This window comes from Sinocyclocheilus rhinocerous, unplaced genomic scaffold (genome assembly GCF_001515625.1).
Source record: "Sinocyclocheilus rhinocerous isolate Xijiao unplaced genomic scaffold, SAMN03320098_v1.1 scaffold914, whole genome shotgun sequence".
Classification (NCBI taxonomy): Eukaryota; Metazoa; Chordata; class Actinopteri; order Cypriniformes; family Cyprinidae; genus Sinocyclocheilus; species Sinocyclocheilus rhinocerous.
The window spans coordinates 291,029-299,061 of NW_015629521.1; positions in this window are offsets into that span (position 1 = coordinate 291,029).

Below are 8,033 nucleotides of genomic sequence, written 5' to 3' on the forward strand. Positions count from 1 at the left end.
CTTCGACTGCTCAGGTAATGTCGTCGGTATGACCGAGAGCCATTGAAAAACTACTTCACTTTAGCATTACTGGCCACGAGTACTAAGGAGAGCTCACACATCAGCTGCTCAAAAAATGTGTCAGTGAGACGAACGGAGCACGAGCGCAATCCTGTGACAGTCACAGGCGGTAAATAGTGGAGTGCATGAAGAAGAGATGCGAGGGCACGAACAATGTTCAAGGTCTCCATTAATTCGTGCTTGTAGTAATTTAATGTATATATATTTTGAAAGCATTGAATCGCTATAGAAATCGCGATTCATTTGATTCTTAGCATTTAAATCGATTAATGTCCGAAATCAACGATTCACGATTCAAAAGTTCATGTTTCAAGATCGACGCATATTACAAACTCGATGCATCGGGTTTGTAATCGATGCATCGAGAAAACTAGTGAATTGTTACACCCCTAGTACATAGCTATCTGTGGATATCTATGTGCTAGCTCAGTGACTGCTCCCCTTCTTAGGGTCTTTAAGTAGCCTAAAGCTACTTAAAGCTACTCAAATGCTCTCCTTGAGCCCTTGCCTAGACAGTGCTATCTCCCCTGCTAGGGTTGTAAGTAAATAGCCCACTCTCTGTGGTCTGGGCAGCTCTGTGGGAAGGCTATCTAGGCTAGCTGTGTATTGTTATTCTGGTCTACAAAACTTCATAAGACCTTTAGGACATAGCTATCTGAGGATAGCTGTGTTCTAGCTCAGCAGCTACTCTCATTACCTGAGATTTAAGTAATGCACTTTTCTCAACTCAGTGTTTACAGACTTAATGACGATGGTTCATGCTTCAGTAGTGCAGTAACAATAGATAACAACTAACGTCTGCCACTGTATGTACATAATGTGTTAACAGTTGAAAAACCCGCTGGGTGAAGATTGCAAAGACAACCACTACACAGAGCACAATGTACATTATTAATATAAAGTCATTTTTATAGGTTTTTTACTTGTATTTTGAATTGCGTTGTGTTTTATAGTTAAAGGAAATGTCTGTAAAATTATGGATAATGTTCTACCAGAAAATTACCAGTGCATTTTTTTTACAATGTAGGATGACCACCTGTTATATCACAATAATCTCATAAGCAGCTGGCATTTTACGAAATCACAGAGGAAGACCATGTTACCTTTAATGAACAGTGATATTATTTTTCAGCTCCCATCAGGGGTCCATTTTTTCAGACTTAAATAAGATACATTACTATTCAACAATCCAAAGCAGGTAGAGGGATTGCAAAAATGAAAATTCTAGGGTTACAGGGGTGTTTGTTAAAACTCAATGTAGCTGATTTTCTTGTTTGGAAGCCAAAAGAGGTTACTTTGGAAAAATTAATTTTGTGTTTTTTTGTCCATACAATGAAAGCAAGTGGAGTCTAATTTTGTTTGGGGGAAAAACATTTGGAAGGCTCCTAAAAAAATATCTTCTTTAAAATAGCTTCCTCAGTGCTCCACATAAGATAGACGATCATACAGATTTGAAACGACATGCAGTTTGAACCATCAACCTTTCAGTTACCAGCTAAGACCAAAAGCTGACTAAAAAAACACACATTGCATACAAACTGTCAACATGCCAGATCTGCATCTTTTCATTGTGCCTAAAGCATAACCCTCACTATAATAACTTGTGCTCAGCAGGGTTGCTTCCTCTCTCCTCTCCTCTTCTCCATGTACATCAACGACTGCACTGCAAAACACCCCTCTGTCAAGCTCCTTAAAGTCCTTATGAAAACAAAATTTACTTTATTTACTTATATTATTTACTTAGCGCACATTGCTAGTCTTGATGTGAACAATCCGTGCAAATTAATCCACTGAAAAAAAATTGTTCAGATCTCTGGAGCAGTATGAAGTTCCCTGCCGCTTCAAGTGCTCCACTTTCATTCCGGTCCCAAAAAAAAAAAAAAAAAATCACTGTCTGTGGTCATGAAGTCATTGGAGAGACTGGTCTTGGCCAACCTGAAGGACATCACTGGACACTTACTGGATACTCTTCAGTCCTACAGAGCAAACAGGCCTGTGGATGATGCAGTCAACATGGGACTGCATTACATCTTTCAACACCTCGACAGACCTGGGAATTACGTAATGATCTTATTTGTGGACTTCAGCTTGGCCTTCCATACCATCATGCCTGATTTTCTCTCAGACAAACTGACCCAGCTCTCCGTGCCCTCCCCCAATCTGTCAGTTGATCACCAGCTTCCTGACAGACAGGCAGCATAGTGAGGCTGGGGAAACTCACATCCAAGACATCTTCTCACCATCAGCACTGGTGTCCCTCAGGGTTGTGTTTTCTCCCCCACTTCAAATGACCCCTCTGTCAAGCTCCTGAAGTTTGCAGATGACACTACAGTCATCTGTCTCACCTACAGTACGTGTATGGAAATGAGGTTGAGCTTCTGGCTGTCTGATGCAGTATTAACAACCTGGAGCTCAACACGCTCAAAACAGTGGAGATGATCGTAAACTTCAGGAGAAACCCCCCAGCTCTCCCCCCACTCACCATCATGAACTGCTCTGTGGCAGCAGTGGAGTCATTCAGGTTTCTGGGGACCACCATCACTCAGGACCTGAAGAGGGACAATCACATTGACTCTATTGCAAAAAAGGCCCAGCAGAAGTTGTATTTCATTCACCAGCTGAGGAAGTTCAACTTGCTACAGGAGCTGCTCACCCAGTTCTACTTGGCCATCATTGAGTCTGTCCTGTGTTCGTCTATAACCTTTTGGTTTAGTTCAGCTACCAAATTAGACATCAGAGGAATACAACAAACAGTCAAGACTGCTGAGAGGAATATTGGAGCCCCCTGCCTAACCTCCAAGAACGTTACACCTCCAGAGTGAGGAAAACGGCTGGTAAAATCACTGGACCCCTGACACCCAGCCAACTTCCTCTTTGAACTGTTGCCTTCTTGCCGGTGCTACAGAGTACTGAGCACCAAAACAGCCAGGCACAAGAACAGCTTTTCCCCCCAGGCCATATTCCACCTGAACAACACATAACACATCTCAGGGCTGTACATCTGTATAATAACTCAACAAAACTTTCATCTGTAAATAGCATATATGCACATTCACAATTCTGTCTATTGAGTTTGCCAAGATGCCACGACATTGCACAGCCTCTGGTTTAAAAAAAATGAAAATTCCCAAAGAAATTAGATAAACTTTCACAGGTTAAAATGTGGTGGTTTCATTTTTTACAGGTTTTTAAACTATAGTAACTTTTTATTGTCATGTTAGCTAACGGCTTCGTCTTGTTGTATTGTGTTAGTTTAGCAAACTCATCTGCTTAAATCTTTTGCAGATACAGATATGCATACATGCGTATAACTACGGTTGTAGACACACGGGCAACTTGCTCTTGATTGTTCACGAACCATACGGCCGTTCCAATATGACAGATGGCTAACATATAGCGGCCCATAGAAACAGCCACTAATAGGGCATATTATGTATCAGTGATACATATCTATGATCAAAACGATTTTAAAGGCTGGTAGTGTATGATTCTTAGTCTTTTATTTTGTGATGGCCAGTTTTTCCTTTGTGACTATTTACAAAGTTGATAAGTGTATGATGTCTAGTACTTTAAAATCTGTTCAGATTTTAAAAGTTGCATGATGTATTCAAGCCCTAAGAAGAAACATTGTTGCCGTTGACAACCACATTTACTTACAGGCATGAGTCCCAAAATGTCCTGTTCACACAGCAGCTTACAGTAGCGTCTCAAATACTGTCTGTATGAATGTGTTATGGGAGTCAAGCCTGCATTCCTTATACAAAAAATAACCAAAATAATATCCAAGATGGCGAATAGATGGTGAAGACTGAAAAGTCTTTTCACTTTTTTACATGACAATAGTCTAATCGAGCTGCGAGTTCATCCATCAAATCTTCATTACACTGACCGAAAGCAGCTTTTTTATGAGTTCTTTATAGACCACGTTCACACAGCAGCATAATACGGTTGTCAGTGCTGTATTTGAGTCCTTAATATGATCACATTCACACACAATACAGTTATTTATGGTAGTGGCAACCACATTCTATAACCGAGCTCACACCCTTAAATTTTCAGGACTCATAACTGCATTCTCAGAAAACCCGAGCTGTGTGAACAGAACCGGACTTGAACAACTTGTTGTCTGTCATGTGCGAGAAGGCTGCTCTGCGCTGCACAAAAAGCATGTATGTTATGCAGTTTGGGTAACTTACACCAACGGAAATATGAGCTGTGTATCATCTGAAGGATTTAGATCCAGTTACTCTTCTCCACCTGAGTTGCTCCCATCAGTTTTGTGTTCTACATGTACTCAAATGCTCTGCTCTCCATCCAAATAATATCTACTGTCGGTTAATGAAGATCTGATGGATGAACGTTTAGCTTGATTAGACTAGGCTCGATTGTCATGTCAAAAAGTGTTAAGACTTTTCAGCTTTATGTACGTCCCCATCTTGGATGTTACTTCTGATTAATGGTAAGGAATACAGGCCTGACTCCCATTTCACGTTCATTCAGACAGTAATTGTGATGCTACTGTAAGCTGCTGTGTGAACAGAACATTTTGAGACACACCTGTAAGTAAATGTGGATGTCAATCCCAAAAGCTGAAAGTGAACGTAGCCATAGAATGTGTTTGTCACTTCCGTAAATAAGCATACTGTGTGTGAACATAACCATATTAAGGACTCAAATACAGGACTGACAACCATATTCTACTGCTGTGTGAAGGTTGCTATCGATGCGTTTAAATATGTCATTAACACCTAGTTGTTCCCGTTCAGTCGGTCACGTCTGACATCATGTCAGAACGAACCAACGAATTAGGATCTCACCTGAGAGCCCAATCTCCTTTGAGTGTAACAAAACAAGCCATTGTTCACTGGCGTGCGAGCTTTGAGTCACGCACCCCACCCTGCATTGTGGGTATATCAGGAAGAGCGTGTGCAATCGCACATTCAGCTTTTCGCTTCAGAGCCGAGTGTTTGTGCTACAGGTCACACGAGAGTATTCAAATGAGTGTTGGTGTTATGGTGCTGCAGCTCTTCAAAACTTGGAAATTTGGAACCGGTTCTAAAATGGAACCGGTTTTCAATACCCAACTCTAGTCTGGTCAGGGTGGCCTGAGGGTTACAGTGAGGGCTTCCCCGCTGAAGAAATCTCCGTGGGCCCCTCGCTCCTTCAGCACGTCGCAACCTGTGGAGTTCTGAGGTGAGGTGGCTGGTCCTTCCAAGGAGGGACCCAGAGTCTCATTTGGGGCTCCGGCGGATGACAGGATCACTGCATCGGGGGATGAGCTAGGCCCGGGGGAGGAAGACTCGGCTGTGTTGCCCCACTGCGGGTATGACTGTGGTTCCTTTGGTCCCACTTGCACGGTTCCTGGGGGCCTGGCTAGCGCTCCCCAGACCGTCTTGCTGGCTCATTCAAACCATCAGACTCGGCTATGCGATTCAGTTCGCCCGGTGACCCCTGAAGTTCAGGAGCATACGGTTCACCACCGTGCTGGACAAAGATGCTCCTATCTTATGGGCAGAGATCAGAGTCCTACTGGCGAAGGACGCGATAGAGCCAGTCCCTCCAGCCGACGTGAAGTCAGGGTTTTACAACCCATACTTCATTGTACCCAAAAAGGCGGTGGGGTTTTTCAATGCATTCATCCTTATGATTGGTTTGCAGAGATCGACCTGAAGGACACGTATTTTCATGTCTCGATTCTACCTCAGCACAGGCCGTTTCTCCTCTTCGCGTTCGAGGGACAAGCATATCAGTACAAGGTCCTCCCATTCAGGGAGTCTCTGTCGCCTCGTGTCTTCACGAAAGTCATGGAGTCAGCCCTCATTCCTTTGAGGGAAGCAGGCGTTCCCATCCTCAACTACCTCGACGACTGGCTCATACTCGTGCAGTCACGAGGTAAGTTGTGCGAACACAGGGACCTGGTGCTCAGTCACCTCAGCCATCTGGGTCTTCGGGTCAACTGGGAAAAGAGCAAACTCTCCACTGTGCAGAGGATCTCTTTTCTTGGCATGGAGTTGGATTCGGTCAACCTCACAGCACGTCTCTCAACCGAGCGTGCTCAATCGATGTTGAACTGCTTAAATTCATTCAAGAGCAGGAGAGCGGTTCCACTAAAACAGTTTCAGAGGCTCCTGGGTCATATGCCATCCGCAGCCGCAGTCACGCTGCTCGGGTTGCTTACCTCGTGACTGCGCGAGAATGAGTAAGACATGAGTAAGACTCTGCCCGTAAGACAGGAGCATCTTTGTCCAGCACGGAGGTGAACTGTATGCCTCTGAACATCAGGGGTCGCCGCGCGAACTGAATCGCGTAGCCGAGTCTGATGGTTCAATTTAAGATTAACCTGTACCAGAATGACGGGAAGAAAAAAGTATGGAGAAGGCTTGGAACAGATCATGATCCAAAGCATACAACATCATCTGTGAAACATGGTGGAGCAGTGTGATGGCATGAACATGCATGACTTCCAGTGGCACAGTTACTGGTGTGGGCAGCGGGCATGCCCTGTTGCCCACACAGTTGAGTTCCCCTCACGGCAAACCCTGCTTGGAGTTCCTCCAGCACCCTCAGCAGTCAGGCGTGGCGGAGCGTCAGTTTCAGCCATTCAAAGAATGCTTTTCCAGAAGTGTGTTTTTCCATGTTTTTTGGCAAAGTCTAATCTGGCCTTGTTTGCACCTTGTGGTGAACCCTCTGTATTTGCTCTTGTGAAGTCTTCTCTTGATTGTAGACTTTGACAGTGACATGTCTACCTCCTGGAGAGTGTTCTTCACTTGGCTGGATGTTGTGAAAGGGTTTTTCTTTACCATGTAGAGGATTCTCCAATCATCCACCACTGTTGTCCTCTGTGGACATCCAAGCCGTTTTATGTTGCTGAGCTCACTAGTGCATTCTTTTTTTTCTCAGAATGTATCAAATTGTTGATTTGGCCACTCCTAATGTTCCTTCCATCTGTCTAATGTATTTGTTTTGTTTTTGAAGCCTAACAATTGTCTGTTTCACTTGTATGGAGATATCCTTGACCACATGATGTGGGCTCACAGCAACAGCTTCCAAATGCAAATGGCACACTTAGAATCAACTCCAGAACTTTTACATGCTTAATTGATGTAGAAATAACGAAAGAATAGCCCACACCTGTCCATGAAACAGCTTTTGAGTCAGTTGTCCAATTACTTATGGTCCCTTGAAAAGGTGGGTGATACATATTAAAGAGCTGTAATTCCTTAACCTTTCCTCTTTCTTTGATGAGAATTCTCAAATTAAGGCTCAGAGTGTGCACTTTACGTACATATTCATTATATAACTGTAACTTGAATATGTTTTGGTCAGCAGCTAAATAATACAAATTGTGCCTGTGTCATACAGTATATAGACCTAACTGTATGTTGCACTGCCCTGATTGGCCAGTCCATATTTGTAATTTCCTCCTACATGCAGGATGTGTTCTCCGTAGCGTTCTCCTACAAGGGTACGCTTTCCCAGTGTTTTCCAAATGTCTCACTGTTTGGAACAACAGTGATGTACACTTCTCTTGGGAGGAAGGGGGGTCAGGACCATCTGAGGGATGTCCCCCCTAAAAATATCATTACAAACCACTCTGTGTATTGTAAATAATACAATGGACAGTAGTAAAACGATATAAATTCAAAAAGTGTTTTAAGTTTATAAATGTTTTGAGTCCCCCCTCCCTTGCCTCATAGTGGTTTGGTCCACTGCCTGCTTTCCCCCTTTACCTCACCGAAACACACACGAGTCCGGTGACCGATATAAAGTTGGTTCGACGTTTGACATTTGACATTTGTCAGAGATTCAGCCTCGGAAATCTTCAATAGTTCTTTAACGATTTAGCACAAGGACAAGAAACATAATGTGTAATAATTGTTTTCAAATGTAGAAGAGAACACACAATGTGTTTTATTTGTTTTAATGTGCCTTAAGGAATTGTAACTGATAGACCTTATAATGTAAAAGTGCAG